The 25886-nt window shown below is 43.4% G+C and overlaps 1 long non-coding RNA gene across 1 annotated transcript in view; it reads right to left on the bottom strand.

Annotated features, from left to right (window-relative positions):
* LOC124776355 overlaps nt 1-25886 on the bottom strand; it is a 95026-nt gene that overhangs the window by 5665 nt on the left and 63475 nt on the right. Inside the window, exon 2 of the long non-coding RNA XR_007015610.1 lies at nt 10739-11040. This is a non-coding gene — a long non-coding RNA (uncharacterized LOC124776355). The remainder of the gene's footprint in view (nt 1-10738; nt 11041-25886) is intronic.

The raw sequence follows: 25886 nt of genomic DNA, 5'->3' as shown, positions 1-25886 counted from the left end.
GCAAATTAGGGACACTGTTGCTCCTGGGGTATCGGCGAGGACCATTCGCAACCGTCTCCATGAAGCTGGGCTACGGTCCCGCACACCGTTAGGCCGTCTTCCGCTCACGCCCCAACATCGTGCAGCCCGCCTCCAGTGGTGTCGCGACAGGCGTGAATGGAGGGACGAATGGAGACGTGTCGTCTTCAGCGATGAGAGTCGCTTCTGCCTTGGTGCCAATGATGGTCGTATGCGTGTTTGGCGCCGTGCATGTGAGCGCCACAATCAGGACTGCATACGACCGAGGCACACAGGGCCAACACCCGGCATCATGATGTGGGGAGCGATCTCCTACACTGGCCGTACACCACTGGTGATCGTCGAGGGGACACTGAATTGTGCACGGTACATCCAAACCGTCATCGAACCCATCGTTCTACCATTCCTAGACCGGCAAGGGAACTTGCTGTTCCAACAGGACAATGCACGTCCGCATGTATCCCGTGCCACCCAACGTGCTCTAGAAGGTGTAAGTCAACTACCCTGGCCAGCAAGATCTGTCCCCCATTGAGCATGTTTGGGACTGGATGAAGCGTCGTCTCACGCGGTCTGCACGTCCAGCACGAACGCTGGTCCAACTGAGGCGCCAGGTGGAAATGGCATGGCAAGCCGTTCCACAGGACTACATCCAGCATCTCTACGATCGTCTCCATGGGAGAATAGCAGCCTGCATTGCTGCGAAAGGTGGATATACACTGTACTAGTGCCGACATTGTGCATGCTCTGTTGCCTGTGTCTATGTGCCTGTGGTTCTGTCAGTGTGATCATGTGATGTATCTGACCCCAGGAATGTCTCAATAAAGTTTCCCCTTCCTGGGACAATGAATTCACGGTGTTCTTATTTCAATTTCCAGGAGTGTATATGAAGTTAAAAAATTGCGTGTTTTTTCATTAATTCCATGTTTTAAATAATGCGTCATTACAGGTTCAGTCAACAAAGCATCTGGCGTGTGTTCTTGTATTAGAGTTTAATTCTGGTTTCCTTACGCAATTATAGTATTTCTAATTTTCTTTTATCACGTCAGTATAATTGGTATTTAAAAATTCTTGTCTTGTTGGAGAAGAACCGTGCCAGATGTGTACGTTGAGTCACACTCCCACATACGGAACAGTTATACTTGTGCTTTGGTTTCGTAGGTTTCATAGTTGCTGGGGACTTAATTAATTAACTGTGCTTACGAAAATTTTCTTTAGTTGTTTGTTGCAGTCAGATTGCGTAATAATACTAGTCAGGGCCAACCGTTTACGAGACAGCGTAATCGGACTTACAGCTACTAAAAAACCAACAATATTTTCAATCATATTTAATTAAGCCCCCATGCACGTGGCGACCGCTGCTTCGGATCGTCCCTTGAAATTCTTCTGATTGTGAAAATAGTAGACTGTAGTATTGTTGTAGTAATTTGAGTTTAGTGATTGTAGTCTGTATTGAGTGTGTAGATTTGGTAATTGGCATTCTTCTAATGGTATTTTTCAAAATTTATTTTTTTTGTTTGTTGTCTTGTCTACGGGTTTGACAATTTAGTGCAATTATTTCAATTGTTCGATTGATCGTGTTTGAGGGAGACATTGCATGTAAATGGTTTTGTTGGAGATAAGGAGGCATTGTGTGTAATTTTCGTACAGTGACGAATTTTTTGATATTTTGTAAATGATTACGCGATCAATGAAAAAGGCAAAAATGATGAATAGTGAGAGTGACGAAATTGTTAACATGGCGAACTCGCCAACACAGGAGAACAGTGTGATGAATAATGAAGTGGAAAACAATGTAATAAGTCGGGAAAATAGTCCGGAACCATTTCAAAATTTTTCTCAATCAGAAAATTCACAGAATCCGAGATTAACGACAGAAGATTCTGGAATAGTACCGAACACAGATAGCCTTATGGCTATGCAGAAGGAAGTTAGTTTTGCGGGAAATGTTAGGGGTGAAAAGAGTTTCGAACCAGTTACTATGGAGCAGTTGATGAGTGCAATATTAAATTTGGGAACACGGTTAGACTCACAAATGGAAACAATTGAAACTGAGATGGGAACTTTGATATCTGAAATTAAAACAGAAATGAAAGCAATGACAACACGGTTATGCTCAAAAATAGGAACAATGGAAACTCGGCTAAGATCTGTATTTAAAACAGAAATAGGAACAGTTAAAACCGAGATGAAAGCAGTGGGATCACAGTTACGATCTGAATTAGAAACTGATATGGTAACAATGGAAACACAGTTAGGCTCACGAACAGGGACATGTTTCAAATACATGAAAGACGAATCAAATAAAGAAATTAGAGAAGAAGTACAACCGATTTTGAAGGCTCACAATAATAGCTTAATTTCAACAGAAATTAGACAAGAGGAACAGGGCAGGGAACAGGAAGAAAAAGATCACGTGATAGTACAGAAATTTTCACAGTTAAATTTACAACGCGCACACGATAAGGAAGAAATAATTGAAAGAATCGAGGAATCCGTACCAAATGACATAATAAATAACTTAACGCAACAGTGTGAACAGTTAACTACTAAATGTGACAATACCGAAACCCGAGTCGCGACGCTTACAGAAGACGTAAATAAACATAAAGAACAATTAAGTGACTCATCGGAAATAGTTGAGGAGATCTCAGATAAATTGGCAAGTGTTAGTTTAGCAGAAGGGTGTGAAGAAAGTAATTTGTTTCATTTACAGGATGCGACAAGAGAGCGCCAGGTGCGCGAACTTGACAATAATCGTCATTGGGACTGGGATAGACGCGGTAGGTCTTTGTCGCCACGAGGCGAAAACTTTGACTATAAACACTTTTTGACTGTTCGGAAATTTAAGATCTTCCGCAATTCTAAGAATGACATACATCCATGTGCATGGTTAGATCAATTTATGTACGCAATCCCGCCAAAGTTGCCATTAAGACACAAACTAGAAATTATGTGCGGCTATTAGAGTCCTCAGGGGATTCACTACTCTAAGTGAATATGTGCCGTAGCGAGCATAGGGCCCCGAGCCGTAGTGGTGCTATTTCTCTTTTAGTTTTCTGTACCGCTGCCTACTCTTTTACTATTCTTTGCATCTGTCAAAACAACTCTTCGACTATCAATCTATCTAGACAGTAGATAAACAGTAACCGGATATGTGTCCTCAGGGGATTCACTACTCTAAGTGAATATGTGCCGTAGCGAGCATAGGGCCCCGAGCTGTAGTGGTGCTATTTCTCTTTTAGTTTTCTGCACCGCTGCCTCCTCTTTTACTGTTATTTGCATCTGTCAAAAACAACTCTTCGACTATTAATCTATCTACAGAGTCGTTAAACAATAACCGGATTTGACTGTTTTACCCAAAAGTGACTTTGGAAATTACCGTTTGGACTTACTATATTTTCTGCAGCATTCATTCGTAGCTTAAACGAAATTTTACCTGTTTATCTTCGTGACAATATCACTTCATATGTTGACGACATTCTTATTGCTAAACATTCTTGGAGTGAACATAACAAAATTTTGGACTCATTATTACGTATCTTTGCAAGAGTTGGCATTACAGTGAACTTGGAAAAATCTGAATTTGGTCGTTCACAGGTGAAATTTCTCGGTCACATTATTTCTATAGAAGGTATTCTTCATGATCCAGAAATTAGACGCTATTCGTAACTATGCTGGTCCTATCACAAAACGTGAGGTTCGTAGTTTCCAAAATTTTTGTGGAATGATATACTTTTGAAAAATTTTTGTGGAATGACATACTTTAGAGAAACTAACAGCTAGATGTAAACATGCGGAGAGTACAAGGATACCGCGCTGTGTTTTGGCGGCGGCACATACTCAAAGCAACAGTCAAGTCTGCACGCCGCACAAGGCAGTCGTTGACCGCGAACAATTGCTTCCTACGTCACGCGCCTACAGCTGATCGAACGTTCAGTGCGAATGCACTGACAGCCGTAAACAAATACACAGTTTAATTTCTCCGATTAAATTCAGTATAAAGTTATAGTGACTTGATGAATTATGTTATTAACATTCAGTATTTTTCAGGATACGGTTCTATAAAATATTTAAGAACTTCAGGTAAATTCTGTGTGTCTCCGACGTTAAGAGGACTTGCTATCGAGAAAATTTCAGAAAGAATGTAATTTCCAAGAAGAAACTAATAAACTAAAAAGGTAACTATTAATTGAGTTTATTTTTCAGGTAACATATTTCCACTTAGGTACGTACTTTAGACATAATTTGCTGCTCTCGATTACGTGATTCATACTTTGTGCTAATTTCATGTTCTATGAAATTACTTGTGAAGCGACGTGCTTGCGTACGTTAACTGATTTTGACAATGATTATTAATGAACTGGGTTGTAACTTGTGTATATTATGCATCGCTTGGCTGCTATGCTTTTTCACTGATGTCATATTTTTTTTAATTATGTGCCTGCTGTGTTTATTTATTTAAATTATAATTGTCACTCGATTTATTGTGCTAATGTGGTTAGGTATGTAAGTTATACTTTGTGATTTATCTGCTTGCGCCTTCATGTTTACTTATTAAGATTACATATGAACATTTATTTGCTTATGCTGATATGATGCTAAAGACCTGTTTATTATGTTAGATAACATATGTTTACTAATATGCGTATGGATTGCATATTTACACATTTCTATTTTGTTGTCATAACTACTCTTTAATTTGGTGTATAGAAATGCTGATATACTGTGTATAAACATAGAGTTTAGGTCACACTATTGTATTAATTATAGATTGTTCACTTGGCAGAGCCTCGTTGTAAGAATTGTGCTGCATCCACTTGTTGACATTCTGTTCTCTACTGGTATATTTACTCGCTATTGCTTGTTTTGCTTACGCTCAGTGCCTTATATTTTTGAGATAAGAAAATGAACTGCTATAATTCGACGAACGACATTGGTACAAGAAACTTCATAGAAGTCACATGAGCTGGAGGTTTTATGAAAGCTGTATAACTTTATGCTAATAGGAAGGAAGCTAACGACATGACATACCATTACTAGGTTTAGACCATTGACAGTTATTACACTGCATTTATCGCGAGCAATCGAAATAGGAAGTGACACTTGACACAAGAAATGCTCCACATGTTTGCTTCTGCCATAATTCTTGAAGTGATGTACACACTGTGAAATATTATGATCATTCACACTCCGTTATCGTACTTAATTACTGAGAATTATTCGAACTAAGTCTGTTAGAGGTCATGTATGCATTTCTTTTGTTTATAATTCATAATGAGTAGAAGATTTGGCTCAGATGGATTACACAGAGGTTGTGTGTTGACAATGTGTCTTCGGATTGTATGGGATGATGAGGTTTGCATTAGGATTTTATCTGTACTTGTTCGAGGAGACTGACTAGAGGAAAGAGTTGTTATGGAAGTGAAATGATATTGGTAATAAGGTTTATATGTATCGACGCATTGAAGAGGTATTATTGAGGTATTATTGAGATTGTGTGAAGTTGATGATTATTGGAGTTTTGGTGGATAAGAGGTAAAGTAAGTGAGATGCATATTTTTTTTTGTTGGTCTTATGGAACAAGGAGGATGAAGGTAGCAGACTAGAACACTAAAGTAGAAGGAAGATAGTCTATACACACACTTTGTTAAATCACTAAGCAGAAAATCCTTTTTTTTTGAAGAGAGGAAGTATTTGCATATCTTGGCTCACTGACAGTTGTTCAACAACAGTACATTTGATCTGGCTTCGCAAACATTGGTCTTGACATGATGACTATGACGTTGACTTAACTATTATTGACTGTGATACATTGCTGCCATTACTACTTGATACACAAGACGAACATCAAATTTTGACAGAATTGCATTTACACAGTTAACACTATTCAATTACACAGTAGTACTTAATGTGGATGAGAGATGAGTGAGTGTGTTTTGTGTGTTTTCCTTTCCTAATCCTACCCACCTATCTCGTAAATATTATTTTATTTGTTTGTAGTGGCTTGCACTGACACCCATAAATATTATAGGTTTACTGATATTTGTGTATTTGTAATAGTTACTACGACAATTATCTGATATCATTTGTGTGTTTATTAGAATTTGTATGTTTAGTGTAAGAGCATTGTAAAAGCATTTGTATGTGTGTGTTTATTAGAATTTGTATGTTTAGTGTAAGAGCATTGTAAAAGAATTTGTATGTGTATTCAAACTATTGTTCATGCCTGAACTGTCTGATTAGTGATGGTGAATATTATGGACTGTTACCTGCACTTTTTTCAACGTAATGTGTGACACTTAGGAATGATTAATTTCTGCTGTTGAACTGTGTGATCAGTGATAGTGAATATTGTGGACTGTTACTTGTACTTTTTCTTTGGTGTCACTAGGACATGTTTAATTTTTGCTGATGAACAGTGTGATTAGTATGTGCATTCAAACTACTGTTCATGCTTGAACTGAGTGATCGGTGATAATGAATATCATGGACTGCTGTCTGCACCTGCTCAACATTGCTGGGTGCAACTGATGGACTGTTTCTGCTGAAATGATGTCACTCGTTGGTGTCTGCACCTGCTCAACATTGCTGGGTGCAACTGATGGACTGCTTCTACTGAAATGAAGTCACTTCTTGCTGTCTGCACCTACTCAACATTGCTAGGTGCCACTGATGAACTGCTTCTACTGAACTAATGTGACTTGTTGCTGTGTGCACCTACTCAGCATTGCTGGGTGCCACTAATGGTACTGCTTCTACTGAAATGAAGTCACTTGTTGGTGTCTGCACCTGCTCAACATTACTGGGTGCACAGATGAAGCTACTTCTATGGAAATGATGTCACTTGCCGGTGTCTGCACCTGCTCAACATTGCTGGATGCAACTGATGGACTGCTTCTACTGAAATGATGTCACTTGTTGGTGTCTGCACCTGCTCAACATTGCTGGGTGCAACTGATGGACTGCTTCTACTGAACTAATGTGACTTGTTGCTGTGTGTACCTCTTCAACTTTACTGGGTGCCACAGATGGAAATGCTTCTACTGAAATGATGTCACTTGTTGGTGTCTGCACCTGCTCAACATTGCTGGGTGCAACTGATGGACTGCTTCTACTGAAATGATGTCACTTGTTGGTGTCTGCACCTCCTCAACATTGCTGGGTGCAACTGATGGACTGCTTCTACTGAAATGATGTCGCTTGTTGGTGTCTGCACCTGCTCAACATTGCTGGGTGCAACTGATGGACTGCTTCTACTGAAATGATGTCACTTGTTGGTGTCTGCACCTGCTCAACATTGCTGGGTGCAACTGATGGACTGCCTCTACTGAAATGATGTCACTTGTTGGTGTCTGCACCTGCTCAACATTGCTGGGTGCAACTGATGGACTGCTTCTACTGAAATGATGTCACTTGTCGGTGTCAGCAACTGCTCAACATTGCTGGGTGCAACTGATGGACTGCTTCTACTGAAATGATGTCACTTGTTGGTGTCTGCACCTGCTCAACATTGCTGGGTGCAACTGATGAACTGTTTCTACTGAAATGAAGTCACTTGTTGCTGTCTGCACCTACTCAACATTGCTGGGTGCCTCTGGTGGATTGCTTCTACTGAACTAATGTGACTTGTTGCTGGGTGTACCTGCTAAACTTTACTGGGTGCCACTGATGGACTGCTTCTACTGGAGAGATGTCACCAGTTGGTGTCTTTTTTTTTGTATAAACTAATCATTGAAAGCATTTTATGTGAACATTTGTATAAACTGATTTTTTGTGTATTGTGTGAACTCTTATGTAAAGTCACATGTATGAAAAGAAGTTGTATTGCTTACTGTATTTCATATATTAGGTTATTGAAAGGTCAGTGCAAAGCCAAAATTTTAACTAATTATGTGATATTTAGGTATTAATATTATCTTTTATTTTTGTCTGTATTTTTGTGGACGAATTTGGTGGTATTTTCACCACCAATGCTGGCAAAAATACCATCAAATTCTGCCCTGTGGAGAAGGGGCATATGAAAGGTGGCTACACTGAGCCACTGCGCCAGAGATTGCGCCAAAGAGTATTATTAAGCCGCCTCCACAGTGCTTGTTGAGAGCTCGTAGTAGCCAGTGCCTGTTAAGAACTCGTAGTAGTCAGTGCTTGGAGAGAACTCGTAGAAGTCAGTGCTTGTCCAGAGCTCGTAGTAGTCAGTGCCTGTTAAGAACTCGTAGAAGTCAGTGCGTGGGCAGAGCTCGTAGAAGTCAGTTCGTGCCGAGATGTGCTAGTGGGCACTGCTTGTCGTGAAGTCGGAGTGAGATGTGATAGTGGAGAGTGTTGTTCCATGTTTTATGCAGTTATTTAATGGGAGAGATAGCAGATGTTATTCTAATGGAAATACTGTAACGATCAGAGTGCTTTTCGTCAATATATATGAAGGTAAAAAATTGCGTGTTTTTTCATTAATTCCATGTTTTAAATAATGCGTCATTACAGGTTCAGTCAACAACGCATCTGGCGTGTGTTCTTGTATTAGAGTTTAATTCTGGTTTCCTTACGCAATTATAGTATTTCTAATTTTCTTTTATCACGTCAGTATAATTGGTATTTAAAAATTCTTGTCTTGTTGGAGAAGAACCGTGCCAGATGTGTACGTTGAGTCACACTCGCACATACGGAACAGTTATACTTGTGCTTTGGTTTCGTAGGTTTCATAGTTGCTGGGGACTTAATTAATTAATTGTGCTTACGAAAATTTTCTTTCATTGTTTGTTGCAGTCAGATTGCGTAATAATACTAGTCAGGGCCAACCGTTTACGAGACAGCGTAATCGGACTTACAGCTACTAAAAAACCAAAAATATTTTCAATCATATTTAATTAAGCCCCCATGCACAAGGAACAAGAGTTCCTCCTAGGATTTACACTACTGGCCATTAAAATTGCTACACCACGAAGATGACGTGCTACAGACGCGAAATTTAACGCACAGGAAGAAGATGCTGTGATATGCAAATGATTAGCTTTTAAGAGCATTCACACAAGGTTGGCGCCGGTGGCGACACCTATAACGTGCCGACATGAGGAAAGTTTACAACCGATTTCTCATACACAAACAGCAGTTGACCGGCGTTGCCTGGTGAAACGTTGTTGTGATGCCTCGTGTAAGGAGGAGAAATGCCTACCATCGCGTTTCCGACTTTGATAAAGGTCGGATTGTAGACTATCGCGATTGTGGTTTATCGTATCGCGACTTCGCAACTCGCGTTGGTCGAGATCCAATACTGTTAGCAGAATATGGAATCGGTGGGTTCAGGAGGGTAATACGGATCGCCGTGCTGGATCTCAACGGCTTCGTATCACTAGCAGTCGAGATGATTGGCATCTTATCCGCATGGCTCTAACGGATCGTGCAGCCACGTCTCGATCCCTGAGTCAACAGATGGGGACGTTTGCAAGGCAACAACCATCTGCACGAACAGTTAGACGACGTTTGCAGCAGTATGGACTAAGCTCGGAGACCATGGCTGCGGTTACCCTTCACTCTGTATCGCAGACAGGAGCGCCTGCGATGGTGTGCACAACGACGAACGTGGGTGCACGAATGGCAAAACGTCGTCTTTTCGGATGAATCCAGGTTCTGTTTACGGCATCATGATGGTCGCATCCGTGTTTGGCGACATCGCGGTGAACGGACATTGGAAGCTTGTATTCGTCATCGCCATACTGGCGTATCACCTGGCGTGATGGTATGGGGTGCCATTGGTTACACGTCTCGGGCACCTCTTGTTCGCATTGACGGCACTTTGAACAGTGGACGTTACATTTCCGATGTGTTACGACCCGTGGCTCTACCCTTCATTAGATCCCTGCGAAACCCTACATTTCAGCAGGATAATGCACGACCGCATGTTGCAGGTCCTGTACGGGCCTTTCTGGACACAGAAAATGTTCGATTGCTGCCCTGGACAGCATATTCTCCAGATGTCTCACCAAGTGAAAACGTCTGGTCAATGGTGGCCGAGCAACTGGCTCGGCACAATACGCCAGTCACAACTCTTGATGAACTGTGGCATCGTGTTGAGGCAGCATGGGCAGCTGTATCTGTACACGCCATCCAAGCTCTGTTTGACTCAATGTCGAGGCGTATCAAGGCCGTTATTACGACCAGAGGTGGTTGTTCTGGGTACTGGTTTCTCAGGATCTATGCACCCAAATTGCGTGAAAATGTAGTCACATGAGAGTTCTAGTATAATATATTTGTCCAATGAATACCCGTTTATCATCTGCATTCCTTCTTGGTGTGGCAATTTTAATGGCCAGTAGTGCAGCATCGAAAATGGACATGATGAAATAATGACCTCTGAGCAGTCTTCCACTAAGCGATATTAGTTAAACTGTTAAACTCATACTGCATTAGTTAATACAGCAATAAAAAAGTATGGTACCATTGGTACAGGTTCTGTTTCTGTGATTATGATTTCCAGTTACGTGTGCTTTCAACACATATAATGTTCTGCTTTGTCACCGTGATTTCAATTGTGTGTGCTGAAAGCATCTGAATACTATCTAATGATTCTTAGCAAGCTTACTTTAGTTGATTGTGCAACTTGTACATTAGTATGCGAGGTCTGTCTCATTTGATGTATCGTTGAACAAATTAATACTGGAAGAGAACTAATAATTGAACAGTTGATGTGATCATTATTGGTTCTTAAAGAATAAGAAAAATATTATACCTAAATTTATGTAAATTCCAGTGTCTTTCACGTGTATTCAACAAACATTTCATGTCAGTTGGCTCAGGGTCGATGACCACTGCCGCGTGGTGACCCCATTCATCACACAGGCTTGCCCTGTCGGCTGACCAGACGCGTCGGTTCTATTGTGGAGGCTAATGGAGCCACAATAGCATGCGTTTGCTGCGGGCAGCGGATTAGCAGCAGGTAGCGAGGCAGCGCCCGTGTCTTCGCTCCAACCTCGACGTTCACAACAGCTGCGGAGGTGGCATCCCTGTCCTCTGTGTGTTCGCTGTGTATACCTGTAACATTTACTCCTATGAGTAAAGCTCATTCTCGTTAATCTTTCTGCAACCCCACAGTTTAACCTGACTCATCTTTGCAGTTCTACAGTTGAAGCACAGCTGTGGCAAAGAACATTAACAAAAAGGAAAAATTAAAATTTAATTGAAGCTAGTGAATAAAAAAACTTTATGAATTATTTAAACGGCTGGCGAAAAGGTAAATATTAAGCAAGTACTGTTTCCCCAAAAAATTCAAGCCTAAAACATATTTATTCTTAGTGCTCTAATCGTTACTAATCACGTCAGTCCTCGTTTTTTAGAAATGTGCGGCAGAATTTTCATAATTCGGAGCTGGTGAAGGACGTATTTTTAGATTACGCCTTTTAACAATAATCACTCAAACGGCAGCGAGAAATGTTGCTAGCATAACATCGTGAAATGAAAGAATCTCTTTAAGCCATGTTCCATGCTCGGTGACTTCAAATGGGTGGCTAAACAAAAGAGATTTACAAGCGCACGCACTACAATACTTATTTAGTCCAAAACATTCTCCCGATAAGATTTGCCTAAGGCCAAACCCCTCGCAAAACTCATAAGCCGCGCCCACAGTCAACAACAAAATAACAAAACAGAAGCTGACAATTACGCTGCCAGAAAAAAAATTAGTACTCAATTTTTGAGATTTCTAATTCACTCAAGATTTATTATTGCAACGGTGTATGTGTAGTACATGAAGCAAATTTACATATCATTAACACAAACGGTTCTTAGGTACCAGGTACCGACGCATGCTGAAACACCTATATTAGTACATGGTGTAGCCTCCATGGGCGGCAATGCAGGCGCTGACTGTGACATCCAGTCGATCCTACAGATGGTGAATACTGTCCTGGGATATGTTATGCCTCGCCTGCTCGACCTGTTCCCGTAGTCCTGCAAGAGCTGTTGGTTGACGAGTCGCACGAGTCACTTCTCGTCCCATCACGTACCACACGTGCTGGATTGGAGACAAGTCCGGAGATAATGCTGGCCAGGGAAGTTGCAGCACATCTTGCAGAGCACGTTGAGTTTAACGGGCAGTGTGTGGAAGAGCATTATCCTGTTGGAACAACATATCACATTCCTGCTGCAAGAAGAGCTAAAGAATTGGTCCAACATCATTCTGCAGGTACCGAACGCTGGTTAGCAACTCCTCCAGAAACACCAACGAGAGTTGTATCGTATTGCACCCCGGACCATAAGATCTGGGATGAGGCCAGTATGTCTTGGACCAATGCACTCTACGAGACAGCTCTACATTGCGTATGCCAACGACCATCTCTTGCGTGCAGGCAGAATCTGCTTTCATCGCCGAAGACCACAGTGCACCACTCCATCTTCCAAGTGATCCTCTGACGGCACCAGTCGAACCGTGCACGTGACGTGAGTGGAAGATGGGCTTGGGGTATGCATGCCCGTGCTCCCACTGCTAATAAGCAGTTCGCTACAGTTTGTGTTGACACGTCTGGTCTCACAAGCCCTCTTATCTTTGATGTGGTAGCTGTACGATATGCCACTGCCGCCCTTACAATACGACACTCCTGGTGGACATCTGTGCTGCGTGGACGTCCACAAACCTCGTCTACGGGTGTGAGACTATTCACGTGACCATTAATACCAGCATCGTTGCAAAACTGACGCAGCATGTCCGAATTGTGTGATAATTCTCCGAAAGGACCATCCCGCCACTCGGAAGGCCACGGTTTAACCCTTTTCAAACACTCTCAGTTCGTTGTAAGATGCACAAGTGCGTCTTCATGGCATGGTTTCCTCCTGCTTGCTTCACACGTTCGCACCACAATGAGCCTCCTGGCTGCGAGGATTCCCTGTTAAAGGGTAGACACAATGGCGCTCTGGAAGCTATGTCACTACGCTATCTGTTGGGGAACGACGTTGAAACATATGCCGTCATTGGATCAAAATGGACGCCGTCTTTCCAGAGGTACTATTTCTTTCGGGCAGTGTATATGCCCACAGATGGGACACCGAATAGAGACGCACAGAACGGAATATAAAAGGAACGGAACGATACATTACTTTGTGTTATCTTTCGCCAAATCCTGTATCTACATCGGTCCTGTATCTGCACTGGTATCCAAAATTAAAGCAACAAACCGCTATTTCCCCCACTTGCGTTTAATTCACGGTATAATCATACAAAATGTCGATAGCTGTCCGTACAATCATGTTCTGCACGGAAGATGGCACTCCTGTTAACAGACAACCACGTCAACGATGGCGTCAGGGCAACTATCAAACGGGGTAATACAGTCACAGACGGTGCAGTATGGCGCACAGAAGACGCCTACCAGACTCTCTGCGGTCTAGGGCCATAAGAAGAATGGAAGCAGAAAAGTCGCAAACAGATGTGGCCCGAAGGCTTAATGTGAATCATTCTGTTGTTTCTCGGATGTGGCGACAATGCATAGAAACTGAAACTATACCGAAGACCAGGCCAGGGACGCCCACCTATGATATCAAAAAGAGAGGACGGTTATTTGGCCGCACGACGGTACCACCTTAGCACTGCACGGCATCCGCTGGACGTGTTGTACCGAGACAAACGTGTACAGAAGGCTTCGGCAGAGTAGCCTCTATTGTCGGAGACATTCTGTATGTGTACCTCTGACGCGTCTTCACAGAAGGGAACGTCTAGACTGGAGTTGTCAACATGCCATCTGGACAGTCGAACAGGAGGCCAATGTTCTTTTCACAGATGAGTCCCTATTTGGCCAGGAGAGTGATTCGCGACGTGTTCACATGTGGAGGGAACGTGGAACACGATTTCGGGACCCAAACATTGTGGAAAGAAACCGATACCGAGGAGGATCCTTAACGGTGTGAGCAGGGATTATGTTGACCACTCGGACACCTCTTCACGAAATGGTACGGGTGAATTGACAAGGTTTAACTTCTGTCAGGTATCGCGGCGAGGTCTTGGGGCCTTATGTGCGGTTATTGCGAGGTGGTGTGGGTCCAGACTTCGTACTGATGGACGATTATGCTTGACCTCATACAGCACAGGTGGTCGATGTTTCCTTGGCCTGCTCTCTTTCCCGATTTGAATTCCATAGAGCATGTCTGGCATGCACTAGGGAGACAGCTTGCATCACGTCAGCATCCACCAACCACTCTCCAAGACTTGGTTGATTGGTTTATTGGTTTGGGGGAGCGGACGAAACAGCGAGGTCATCGGTCCCATCGGTTTAGGGAAGGATAGGGAAGGAAATCAGCCGTGCCCTTTCAAAGCAACCATCCCAGCATTTTCCTGCAGCGATTTAGGGAAATGATGAAGCCCTAAATCAGGATGGCTGGACGCGAGTTTTGAACCGTCGTCCTCCCGAATGCGAATCCAGTGTGCTAACCATTGCGCCACCTCGCTTGGTCTCCATGACTTGCGAGCAGCTCTGCAGAAAGAATGGGCGTTATTGCCTCAAAATGTGATTGATTACATCATTCACAGTATGCCCCGTCTGTTGTCAGGTCTGTATTGCTGCCAGAGGTGGTCACACACCATGCAGAGCATATTAACCAGTTGCCGGAATGTGTGTGCAAATCCGTTAAGATGGAAAAAATGAAAAACATTTTTGTCTACCGTTATGCATGTTGCAGTTGTTTACGATCTGTGTTCTTCACATTGTTTCTACTATACTGTCACCCGTTCACAAAGTTTTGTGGAAAAATAAACGCAACCATGCAAAATTTCTGTTTGTTGCTTTATACGAAAAGAACAACCAAACTTTTCCTAATGTAGAAACATGTTGTTTGCGAATGAATTTTCGTGACTCGCCGCTCCAAACTGGTCATTAAAATTGCTATACCACGAAGATGGCGTGCTACAGAAGCGAAATTTAACCGACAGGAAGAAGATGCTGTGATATGCAAATGATTAGCTTTTCAGTGCATTCACACAAGGTTGGCGCCGGTGGCGACACCTACAACGTGCTGATATGAGGAAAGTTTCCAACCGATTTCTCATACGCAAACAGCAGTTGACCGGCGTTGCCTGGTGAAACGTTGTTGTGATGCCTCGTGTAAGGAGGAGAAATGCCTACCATCACGTTTCCGACTTTGATAAAGTTCGGATTGTAGCCTATCGCGATTGCGGTTTATCGTATCGCGACATTGCTGCTCGCGTTGGTCGAGCTCCAGTGACTGTTAGCAGAGTATGGAATCGGTGAGTTCAGGAGGGTAATACGGAACGCCGTGCTGGATCCCAACGGCCTCGTATCACTAGCAGTCGAGATGACAGGCATCTTACGCGCATGGCTGTAACGGATCGTGCAGCCACGTCTCGATCCCTGAGTCAACAGATAGGGACGTTTCAAGACAACAACCATCTGCACGAACAGTTAGACGACGTTTGCAGCAGCATGGACTATCAGCTCGGAGACCGAGTCTGCGGTTACCCTTGACGCTGCAGCACAGACAGTAGCGCCTGCGATGGTGTACTCAACGACGAACCTGGCTGCACGAATGGCAAATCGACATTTTTTCGGATGAATCCAGGTTCTGTTTACAGCATCATGAGGGTCGCATCCGTGTTTGGCGACATCGGGGTGAACGGACATTGGAAGCGTGTATTCGTCATCGCCATACTGGCATATCACCCGGCGTGGTGGTATGGGGTGCCATTGGTTACACGTCTCGGTCACCTCTTGTTCGCATTGACGGCACTTTGAACAGTGGACGTTACACTTCAGATGTGTTACGACCCGTGGCTCTACCCTTCATTCGATCCCTGCGAAACCCTACATTTCAGCAGGATAATGCATGACCGCTTGTTGCAGGTCCTGTACGGACCTTTCTGGATACAGAAAATGTTCGACTGCTGCCCTGGCCAGCACATTCTCCAGATCTCTCACCAACTGAAAACGTCTGTTCAATGGTGGCCGAGCAACTGGCTCGTCACAATACGCCAGTCACTACTCTTGATGAACTGAGGTATCGTGTTGAAGCTGCATGGACAGCTGTACCTGTACACGCCATTCAAGCTCTGTTTGACTCAATTCCCAGGAGTGTCAAGGCCGTTATTACGGCCAGAGGTGGTTGTTCTGGGTATTGATTTCTCAGGATCTATGCACCCAAATTGCGTGAAAATGTAATCACATGAGAGTTCTAGTGTATCATATTTGTCCAATGAATACCCGTTTATCATCTGCATGTCTTCTTGGTGTTGCAATTTTAATGGCCAGTAGTGTAACATTTCGTAAACAGTATGCTTCCATAACCTGGACTTAAAAATGACAATCCAAATCACGTGTGTGCACGGACACACACAGTAAAGAGAAGCCATGCAATAAAAGGAAGCAAACATATGCGCAGACAAACAGTCCCCCAAAAGACAAAAACGCAGCAATAATTAAATGCGTTAACACTAGAATAAAACGATGGCAAGATAATCTATATCCACTGCTAGAGCATTTCACTACATAACTAAATCGGCAGCCTGGAGCAGGAACGCGGCTTTAATTTTCTCGCTCCATTGGCGGTGTTCACATCCCATTATTTTCGTTAATTTCCTCAAACGAACGAGACGTATCACTTCGCCAGTTGAGATCTGAATTGTGACTTTTGTAGCTATCATCATTCATCAGTGGTTTTTTTTTTTTTTTTTTTTTGCGCTTTCGGAGTCGTGATCTCTATCGTTTTGCCGCCTATCGTATTCCTCTCTCGAATTACTATCCTTCCGCTCGTATTCATCGAGGTCAGTTAGAATTAACTTAAATATGTTAAATGTATTCACAATTGCGAATATGCACAACAATTAGCTGTAGAGTGTAACGACGACAATGAAAATTTGTGCCGGACCGGGACTCGAACCCGGTCGCTTTATCATTTGGATATCCGTACACGACCCACGGCCGGACCCCACATGTCGACAGCCAAACGTCTACGGCCTGTACTCGTACACATATGTATATTCCCGAAAAGGTGAGACATTTTAGTTGAAAGTCCAAAGGAACTTTGCATCGTAATTGTGAAAAGCTCAGGCACTGCAATATCATATTGACCTAAATGCCTCTACCTCTGACCTTTCAACTCCGATGAGTGATGGCTTGTGTTCGATCGGCATCGAGAAGCTGAACAGTTGTATCAACTCACCACTTGTGTACGGGTTATGTAGATGTTGATTCCACTTTAATGTTCCACCAAAACAGCCAGCGTACGACATGATATGCGTCGACGCCAGGGGCGGAGATTTTATTATGCTAATGCGCACCCTGTTTTTTCGGCCATCGACCAATAAGTCCTCATCATTTCAGTCTCAATTTCTTTGAGAGATTTACATCTCCGAATAGCGGTTCTGCTCTTGGCAAACGCCTCACCGCTCATGTGACTGGTCAAGAACTCAAATGGTTCAAATGGCTCTGAGCAGTATGGGACTTAACATCTGTGGTCATCAGTCCCCTAGAACTTAGAACTACTTAATCCTAACTAACCTAAGGACATCATACACATCCATGCCCGAGGGAGGATTCGAACCTGCGATCGTAGCGGTCGCGCGGTTCCAGACTGTAGCGCCTAGAACCGCTCGGCACTCCGGCCGGCTCATGAACTCAATTTGCCGGTGGACAGGCCAGCGGTTCGGCAGATTACTCGTATTTTGAATTGCGCTAGTCATGTTTTTACGTGTACTTCGCCTCCTAAACAGCACATTACGAATTTTCTTGATGAGAAAAAATGCTTCTCGTCGAAGGCTCCATCTGATCTAGTTAATGGTACAGGAACTATGGATTCTTCCCTAACTACATTGGGCGAAACTGAGTCATTCGAACTAGTGGTACCGCACGCACTACTACAGACATTTTCCTCTCTGTTTCGGCTCTCTCCTATAGGTAAGAGTTGTTCTGACACTCGCTGCCACGCGGTCTCTTTCTTCATCTTTTCCATGTCCCGTTTTAGAGACACAAACTCTTCAGATCTCGAACTTGGAGCCGACTCTGTCGTCTCCGAAACCGAACTCTCCCTTAAATTTTGTACTCTCTGTACGAGGTGTGAATTCGAATCCTCAGTCCTTCTTACTTTCTTCATGAGGGATGAGTTAACGCTTTCTGCTTTATTTACTATATTTTCTGTCTTGTACAGCTTTGTTACACCACTATGAAACATTTTTTCAACATCTTCTAAGTGCTCGTCAGGGTCTTTGAATCTGTGGTCTGCCTTAGCTAACTTCTCCAAAAAAGCCTTCCTATCTCTCTTCATCTCTTCCATCTTTTCCTATCAGCTTCGGGTTTTTTTCATCAGACTCTACCATCTTCTATCGGCTTCTGCCTTTCTAGCATTATTTTCACCCGTGGTGGTTATATCTCCCATGCCTTCAAATTTCGAATGATTCACAGCCACATTTGTTTCTCTTTAGCCTGCCTGATTGTTCCCATTGCCGTCACTACCATCAACATTTTTCTGCGTTTTATGCATCTCTTCGTTCTCAGTCGTTTCCTCTACTTGGGATTGTGTTAAACTGTTGTCTGATTTAGCCAGAATGTCTCCTCGGGGAATCTTTTCCGTTTCACGAGACTGAGTCCTATTGGCACGATCCATTATGTACTGGAAATTAGCCTAGCCTCATTCACAATATCTGTATGGGCATACAGGATACTCCGCAAACCAAAGAATTTCAGCATATAAATAATCTTCACACTCTGAATGTTTATCACACACGACACAGATAGACGTAACACACCAAAAATTTCCCAAAATGCACAAATATCTATTACTTCACTAACGGAAAAATCACAACACAAAGAGGAAGTTGTGCGGCATAAACAAAAGTTAGCAGACGAGTTTCTACATCTGAAACATGATGTCAACCCAGATTCCGTGCCAGTTCAAAAAAATGGTTCAAATGGCTCTGAGCACTATGGGACTTAACTTCTATGGTCATCAGTCCCCTAGAACTTAGAACTACTTAAACCTAACTAACCTAAAGACATCACACACATCCATGCCCGAGGCAGGATTCGAACCTGCGACCGTAGCAGTCGCGCGGTTCCGGACTGAGCGCCTTAACCGCGAGACCACCGCGGCCGGCTCCGTGCCAGTCGCATAAAAGTGGCGCTATTAGCGCCACTATGAAGATGCAAATCAGATTTGCTTTAAATACACGCTGTAGCGATCGTGAGCGTTAGTTATCTTTGAGATTGGACGTGGTGAGTTCATATTAGTCAAGAACGGCTTTAAGGCAACAAAGTTGCCATTCTCGACACCTCGCTAAATTTGATCGAGGTCTGTAACAGGGCTACGAGAAGCTGGATGTTCCTTCTGCGATGTTGCAGAAAGATTTGGGAAGAATGTAGTCAACGTGCATGATTGCTGTCAGCGGTGGGCACGGGCAAGATGGCCGGGCTTCGGACGGCCACGTGTCCCTACTGAGAGGGAAGACCATCGTGTTCGGCATATGGTCTTGGCGCATCGTACTGCATCTGCAGCAGCGCTTTCAGGAGCAGTTGGCACAAGAGTGACACAGTGAACTGTTACAAATCGATTACTTCAAGAAAAACACCGATCCAAACGCCCTGTAGCGTGCATTTTACTGATCGCATGCCACTGCCATTTGCGAGTTCTGTTCTGCCAAGAGAGAGCTCACTGGACGGCAGGCTGGAAGTCTGTTGTGTTCCCTAATGAAAGCTGTTTCTGCCTCGGTGCCAGTGATAGCCGTGTGATGGTTAGAAGGAGGCCTGTTGAGGGCCTGCACCCACCGGTCTGAGTGCTAGACACGCTGGACCTATACCTGAAGTTATGGTCTGGGGCTCGATTTCGTGTATAGCAGGTGCACTTTCTCAGTTATCCCACACACCCCACGGCAAATTTGCACGTCAATCCGGTGATTCAACCTGTCGTGCTGCTATTCACGAACAGCAGCCCAGCTGGTGTTTTCCAACAGCATAACACTCGCTCACACACCACTATTGTGACCCAACATGCTCTACAGGAATGGAATCCGCCAGTAGCAGCCGTGGAGGATCGGGCGGACAGACCCAATGGTGTGCGCCCGTTGAGTCACATCTCCAGCGGCTGTGGACCACGAAGGCCCTCTGCCACTGCGATATACACTCATGCTCATAAATTAAGGATTATTGAAGAATGTGCTGCACCACAACGTGGCACTACACAAAACTGGCGCTAATAGCATAGGCACATAGGGAACACACACGACACAGATCTGTAAGTCCTCGGTATTGGTGATAAGTTGAGAAAACCGTCCCGAAACACAGTGCTACAAAACTCCACTGTTTCCTGTGCATGTACCCCGACATCAATATGGGATACGATCACCATGCACATGTACACAGGCCGCACAACGGGTTGGCATACGCTGGATCAGGTGGTCGAGCAGCTGCTGGGCTATAGCCTCCCATTCTTGCACCAGTGCCTGTAGAAGCTCCTGAAGTGTCCTAGGGGTTTGAAGACGTGCAGCGATACGTCGACCGAGAGCATCCCAGGCTTGCTGGATGGGGTTTAGGTCTGGAGAACAGGCAGGCCACTCCATTCGCCTGATTCTTCTGTTTCAAGGTTCTCTTCCACTATGGCAGCTCGGTGGGGCCGAGCGTTATCATCCATCAGGAGGAAGGTGGGACCCATTGCACCGCTGAAAAGCCGGACATACTGGTGCAAAATGACGTCCCGATACACCTGACCTGTTACAGTTCCTCTGTCAAAGACATGTAGGGGTGTACGTCCACCAATCATAATCCCACCCCACACCATCAAACCACGACCTCCATACAGGTCCCTTTCAAGGACATGAAGGGGTTGGGATCTGGTTCCTGGTTCACGCCAGATAAAGACCTGGCGAGAATTACTGTTCAGACTACACCTGGATGCGTCTGTGAACATAACTTGGGACCACTGTTCCAATGACCATGTACTGTGTTCTTGACACCAGGCTCTACGGGCTCTCCTGTGACCAGGGGTCAGTGGAATGCACCTTGCTGGTCTCCGGGCGAATAAACCATGTCTGTTCAGTCGTCTGTAGACTGCGTGTCTGGAGACAACTGTTCCAGTGGCTGTGGTAAGGTCCCGAGCAAGCCCACCTGCAATACTCCGTGGCCGTCTGCGAGCACTGATGGTGAGATATCGGTCTCCTCGTGGTGTTGTACACTGTGGACGTCCCGTACTGTACCGCCTGGACACGTTTCCTGTCTGTTGGACTCGTTGCCATAATATTGAAATCACACTTTGTTGCACACGGAGGGCCCGTGCTACGACCTGCTGTATTTGACCAGCCTCCAGTCGTCTTAGTATTCTACCCCTCATAACGTCATCAAGATGTGTTCTTTGAGCCATTTTCGACGCACAGTTACGATCAGCACGACATGCACCAACACACCTCCGCGTATGTGGACGGCTGCCAGCGCCACCGTGCGACGACCACAGGTCAAATGCACCGCATGGTCATACCCCGAGGTGATTTAAACCCGCAAACCGCCCACCAGAGCGTTGTTTCACCACGTATTAGCGTTATCCTTAATTTATGATCATGAGTGTAGAATAGGCGGCAGCAGCCAGTCGGCCCCACTCGCACTCGGAGCCTCCACGTTACACCATCGTTCATATTTAGTATAGTAAGCCTCATTATAGTTGACATTGTGATAGCTGGACACCGTTTCTTAGTGCGTTAGTTGTAATGATTCTTCGTAAGTTTCAAGAAATACAAAGTAAGTATATCTTGTGTTTGTTGTGTTATCTTGTTAGCTAATCAGTTCTGTTACTGTCCAGCTTTCCAACGGCGATGATTGCCACACCATTTGTGGCTGCATGCATAACGATCCTACTGCCCCCAAATTACATTTTGGAGAAGGACCGCGAAGACAGGTTAAGGAAAATTAGGGTTCGTATGGAGGCGTAATGGATGTTTGTTTTTACTTCGCTGCCTATCCGTGTGGAACAGGAATGAGCGTATGTAAATGTAGACATAGAATATACCAACAAGGGAGTTTTTGATGGAAAAACTCGTTGGGAAATTGTACATGGTAACTTCCGCCATGCATTGTATGCCGGCGTAAAGAGAATTTATGTAAATGTAGGCATAGAATATACCAACAAGGGAGTTTTTGATGGAAAAACTCGTTGGGAAATTGTTTACGGCAGTGACGTTAGTTTCCACTAGTCTATCAGACAAATCGGTAACTGTAAAGATACAATTCAGAACGAAATGAAACCTCCCCTTAGAAAAATTAATGAATTACTGTGCTGATAAACCTCTTACGTTATTTGATTTTCAAACAACTGAGCAGAAGTGAACGTACTCAGACATTTCTCTCTTTACTTATTCTGATCAACACTAAGCTGACACACAATATATTCAGCGCAACGCAATCTGACTTTCAAAAATCCCTACAAATGAATGGCCCTGACTAACAATAACCTATCCCTTTCATGAATCACCTACCTCACAAAAATCTTCGTTACTCGAACTACTGCAATACAGCGAGCGCCAATACTGCCAGCTAAATAAAAGGTTCTAACTACTGAAGGCACTAACGACTGATAGGCATAGTTAGCAAATGAAAGATTTTGATAGAGAACAAACAATTGCCTCAATAATGTTCAAAAGTCATCATAGGTATATTTCAGTTCATGATATCCAATATTACAAATTTACTCTTTCTGACGGACACACGTCTAGATCGTCCGCTCTCAAAACTTTGCCATCTCTCTCCCCACGTCCACCACTGCTGGCGGCGCACCTCCAACTGCGCAACGCTACGCGCTGTTCACATCCAGCTGCCCAATACTACAATAGCAAATATTCCAGCAATACCAACCAGCCACAGGCTGCTCACAGCACAGTCAGTGATTTTCATACAGAGCGCTACGTGGCGTTACCAACATAAAAACCTAAACAGCCTACTTACAGAAACAATTCACCTACAAATAACAATAACGCAATTTCCTGAGTTTTTGTCTTTTTTGTCTATATTCCTCATCCAACGCGCAAGCAAGGTTACTACAGAATTGCTGCCATCTTCCTGTGGCGACGCAAACGTGAATGTTCTTTGCGTATAGGGTATAGTTACACGCAGATTGGAATGACGCTAGGCTCACGCTTGTTTGACTGGAAGTGTGCCACTGTAGAAAACTGATACGTTTATCAGTGCAGGTTACTATCCGATGCGGGTAGTTGATACTTTCAGGCCCGGTTCGAGAACATTTTGACACTCAAGCGATCTATCAGTTTTCGCCACCATCACTGATACAGCTCGTGTACAAATTTTGCGGTGTAGCGTCCGCCTCATCTTGGCGCGCCAAGCGGCCGCTTGCATCGCATGGGCCTTAAAACTCGCCCTGGATGCACTACAACTGCCCACGCTATTACGGAACAAAGCCCATTGTCTTTCGGCACAAACAAACTCTTTTCGTCCACTACGAGAGACATTACTGTGCGAAAAGCGCTTGATGTCCATTCTGTAGGATTACGTCTTAATCGTGCCAACTGATTCTGACAACGTCATTTCTACATTCCCGCAAGATCACCGACGGCTATTTTACATAATTATTTGACATAGTACTGAGTAATGTTGAATTTCTGTGTTATTCCGTAAGGCACTGTTTCTGCGTGCCAACCATCACTGAAGTTCAATGAAGGCGCTGTTCAGCTGCTCAAGTAAGTAGTCCTACTCTGTAGGTCAGAATACTGTAATACAACAGCGACGAGGCTGTCTCGCAATCTATAGTCAGAACATTATATTGTACTTTGAGGGAACGTTCTGACGATAACAGTTAGGATTTTTTAGATATTTTTTCTATTTGCATTCATGTAACATCGACGCCGAGGCCATAATAAATTTTCGGCAAAAAAGAAAACGGTATTAAAGTTTACTGCCTCTTCGACATGAAGCCGTTGACAATGGAACATAAGCTAGAACTGGAATAGAACAGAGGAGAAATTCAGCCGTGGTCTTCTTTAGGGTGCCAGCCCAACGTTTACGTCAGCTGGTCAGCGACGCGACGGAAAACCTAAATCGAGATGGGTGTATGAGAATTAGGAAATCTCTCTCCTCGCAATACCATATTCATAGCCTTAACCATTGAGCTACCTCGTTCGGTAGTTCTTTGTCCTTCCTAGACAGGGGTTAAATTTAGCGAGACTCGATATCAACCAAAACGTCGATGTTCAGACGACTGGATAAATAGAACATGGGTTAGGAATTACATAAAAGAGAAAAGTAATTGTTGCTCTACATGAGGCTGCAGTATTGCCAACATAATATTATTGTACTATTTCCTTACTTGTTGTATTGCAACAGACGTCTCCAATACGTCGTTTTAGGTCCATCACTTACATACTTGCGCTGCTCAAATGCACCAGATGTGTGTATTACGAATAGCCAGTCGTAAAGTTTGGAAGCTGAGGTTGGAGTACTTTATTTTAAGTGTCTAGTTGTCTGTTTCCAAGGGTTACAAGCACATAAAGGCATATTAAGTAGACGTAGGCAGCAAATCAGATACTTTTTATTTTTATTTTAAACGATGAATAAACTGTCAAGTTTCCAGTTTATTACTGTGGCCATAACTTCCTTTCTCTTATTTCACAGATATGCCAGAAAAATGATAAGCTTTTGCGTAAAATTTGTTGTGTTCTTTTTCTTTATTTATTTCGAATGAAAACCCATGTTTTGATTAGTAAATATCTTCACTTTGTAACAAGAATTCGAATGCAATTGAATTTTCACTGAAAAAACCAAAAACTCGTCGAAAAATTCATATGAACTGTTTAGATATTAGGCGAAATATAACATTTGCCAGCGGCAATTACGCGACAGTAATTATAATTTCAATCATGTACTAATCCACTGGCCAATATATGATGTCAAATCTGTTCATAAATACTCATTCTATAATGTGTTGACCCGCTCTTTCATCAGAAACAGTGTTATTAAAAGACGATAGGAATCTTTCAGAAGGCACAGAACTTACTACCAAACTCGGTTTAAAAATGTTTTACTTAAAAAACGAAAAAATTTAGTACCATTACTGTGGCATATTAATATATCGGTTTTATACCCAGTTCTCAGTAAAAAATAACTCACCGTTAAATACTAGTTATTCATAACTGAAGTCCTTAATTGTTTTCAACCGTTCTGCTTTTCCCATGCCTACAATAGGGATTCGACATGCTGCTCTCGAAATCTAAACTGCAATTACTGAATTACTGATGTAACTCTTGCATTTACGAAATCCTGACACGGTCACCAGTGTCGTGCAAATACAAAAAAGGAGCACGAAATGGATTCCAAGAAAGGTTTTGCTTATTACACCTCATTCACAAGCGGCGAGAATATTGTGTAATAGAAGAACATATAATTTTTAGTGTGTGGTACACGAGTTCACATTTTTTGCTAAAAAGTACATATTACAGCAGAAATTGAGTACTTTAAATGCGGATCCATTCCTGTAAGAAAGATTACGAATGTTGCCTTTCATATAATATAGTACTGCATTTTAATTTGCTGCTTGACATTAACAAATTAAATGCATATCTGAAGCGAATAATTTTCAGAGACGCTGGGTGCTAGAGGACAGAAATTTATCGCATTTTTAAATTGTGCCTAGAATTCGTGGTAAGGATGTGGGAAAATAATTCTAAAATGAAGACATATCCTAATTTAATTGGTACAAAGAGGATGCGGCTCAACCGAAAACTTTCAGAGGCTTTCACTGATTTTTGTTGGGTCGGATGATACAAGGAACACACATTACACAATGGCTCGCCCGAAGTGACTGCATCTCAGTTTGGTACCCAGCTACCTCTGTACAGTATCTGTTGACACAGGATGTGTATCGTGTCTGCAAACAAAACAGCGCTTGCTGTTGACAAC

The sequence above is a fragment of the Schistocerca piceifrons genome, chromosome 2 (genome assembly GCF_021461385.2).
Source record: "Schistocerca piceifrons isolate TAMUIC-IGC-003096 chromosome 2, iqSchPice1.1, whole genome shotgun sequence".
Taxonomy (NCBI): Eukaryota; Metazoa; Arthropoda; class Insecta; order Orthoptera; family Acrididae; genus Schistocerca; species Schistocerca piceifrons.
This window is presented reverse-complemented; position numbering and strand designations above follow the sequence as displayed.